We start from the raw sequence: 2,597 nt of genomic DNA, 5'->3' as shown, positions 1-2,597 counted from the left end.
AGAACTTAAATGTGCAAATGGCAAAGAACAAAGATTCTCAAATACTCCCATCTCTCTTATATGAATTATAGAAGGAATCTTTCTTGGTTGGTTTAGTGCTAGGATTAGACCATGTTTCCTCATAATGTCTATCTTATACAGGAGCAAGAAAAGGGTTGGACTTCACACACACACTCACTTGAAACTTGATCGTTGGGTTGAATAAAAATTACAAGAAATGCTTGAGTTTGTGACTAGTGTACATTTGGGATTTAAACCCTTGAGGAGACATGTGCTTTAATTGAATTGTCATTTGATATAACTATTTGTGCTACTATGTTTATGCCTTTTGCTTGAGGACAAGCAAAGATTTAAGTGTGGGTGAGTTTGATGAGTCATTTATTATCTATTTTTATAGGATATTTAGTTTAGTTTTATTTATATTTAAGTTTATTTTATTTTAATATTATTTCCTTTTTGAGCTAGTTTACTACAAATTGCATTTTATTATATTTCAGGAACGAATATTGGATGGATTGAGTCTTGGAGCAAAAGAAAGGGATTTGGAGCTGATTCGGTACAAAAATATGAAGATTCGGAGACAAAAATACGTCTCCCTCAAGTCAGAATGTTGGCACGGCCCGTGCTAGGCTTGGCACGGCCGTGCCACCCTCCAGAACACCTTTTGCTGCTTTTGCTTGAATTCTAAGCTATTCTATATTGGCGCGCAATCTCTCGTGGAATATTCTTGGAATATACTTGCTTAGATTTTAAGTCGAATGTGTGCTATAAATAGAGTAGCTAGCCATCACAAATATTCATCTTTTCTTTGAATGCAATATGTGACAATTGTTTTCTAATAAAAGTTCATTTACTTTATTGCTATTTACTTTTATGCTTTCTCTCTTCTTCTCCTTGTCTACGATGAACGTCAGTGAGTAGACTTCTCTTGTCTTGGGATTGTTGGATAAGTCTAATGACATAATCCTAATCAAACCAAGCTTTAAACCTTAATCTTATGTAACCCTAATTCCTTATCCAAATTCACCGCTTTAACATGGATCAACCATTATCAAACTGTGGAAACGAAAGTGGAGGGTTTGATAATTGTTTATCCATCATCTCAAATATCAATTCATAAAACGAAAGTGGAGTTTTGATATTCGAACAAGTGAATTTAGACAAAGATTGCAGAGTCAGCGAAATAGGCTTTGCAATCTTTGAGACATATAGTTTCGATCTTCAAGGGAACTAATAATGATCAAGTCAGCGAAATAGGCTTGGTCGTTAAAGGAACCAAAATCTAATAGTAATCAAGTCAGCGAAATAGGCTGGGTTGCTAGAGGAACAAAAGAGAAACTGTCTTGAGAAATTAGGTCTAACATAAGGTTATAAGTTTAATAGTTTGGTTTGTGAAGGATTTGTCATTAGGATGAACCAATGATTCCAAGGCTTTTATCTTTTCTTTTATTCTCTTATAATTAAAAATCCAAACTTTTAACCTTTGAAACTTTCATCTAATCATTATTAAAAGTTAATTGAATTCATAACTCCATGTCGGAACGATACTCATATTTTACTACTTCGGTAAGACCGTGCACTTGCGGTTTTATCTCATCAAGTTTTTGACGCCGCTGCCGGGGATCCGAATCTTCATGTTCTTTTGGTAAAAATTGAGACCTTCTGTTTTTACTTATAGTTAGTTCTTATGTATTTCTTCAATTAATTATCTTTTAATAAAATGTTATAATTAAATAAAAGAAAAAAACTCTTTGATAAAGGACTTAAAAATAAAAATGGATGGTATACACAATTTAAACTTATTTTTCTTGTGTTTTCCCGTACATTAATGGTAGTTTATAAAGTAACTCATAATTTCGTCTTCCCCTACATAATTAACTACATTGCTTAAGTAGGGTGAAATTGACAACGAGACTTATTGTTTGGAACTAATGTAATCTATAACTTTTTATCTAGACTATTACTTTTTCCACCCTACTTGTTTCTCGCGCGCCCTATTTTTTATCTTTCAAAAATATCTTTGGTTCGGATTATACAATCTGAACTTCTTTTGGATTATATAATCCGAAAATTTTCGAGTCTTTTGTAGCTTGGAGCACCCTGAAGGATCTTGATGTTAAAGTGCATTGGATGAGTTCGGATTATAAAATCCGGAAAGGTTTTAGACAGTTTAGGATTATATAATCCGAAATATGTCAAACACCCCGTAACAAGTCAACATTTAGGATGAACAAGGAGGTTTCTGGATTATATAATCCGGAATGTGTAAAAACATTTCTGATAATATAATCCAAACATGCATTTGGCGCATTAGATTTCTTCTAAACGACATAACTATGCAAATACTACAATTTTGAAATTAAAAAATTTCAAATTAAAAAATTTAATCCCGAATTTCACGGTAATCATGATGATGGTGGTCTTATGTGAGTGAAATACACTGTTCGTTATATGCAGCATTATTATTTCCTTTATTAAAGTGATGGTCGGCCATAATTAAAGATTATGGTTTGCGTGGCACATGATATGATTAAAAAGTGATAAAGAAAAAGGTGCAGACTGTTTACAAAAGAAATTTGTTCTGTACATATTGTCAA

This window comes from Medicago truncatula, chromosome 3 (assembly GCF_003473485.1).
Source record: "Medicago truncatula cultivar Jemalong A17 chromosome 3, MtrunA17r5.0-ANR, whole genome shotgun sequence".
NCBI lineage: Eukaryota > Viridiplantae > Streptophyta > Magnoliopsida > Fabales > Fabaceae > Medicago > Medicago truncatula.
This window is presented reverse-complemented; position numbering follows the sequence as displayed.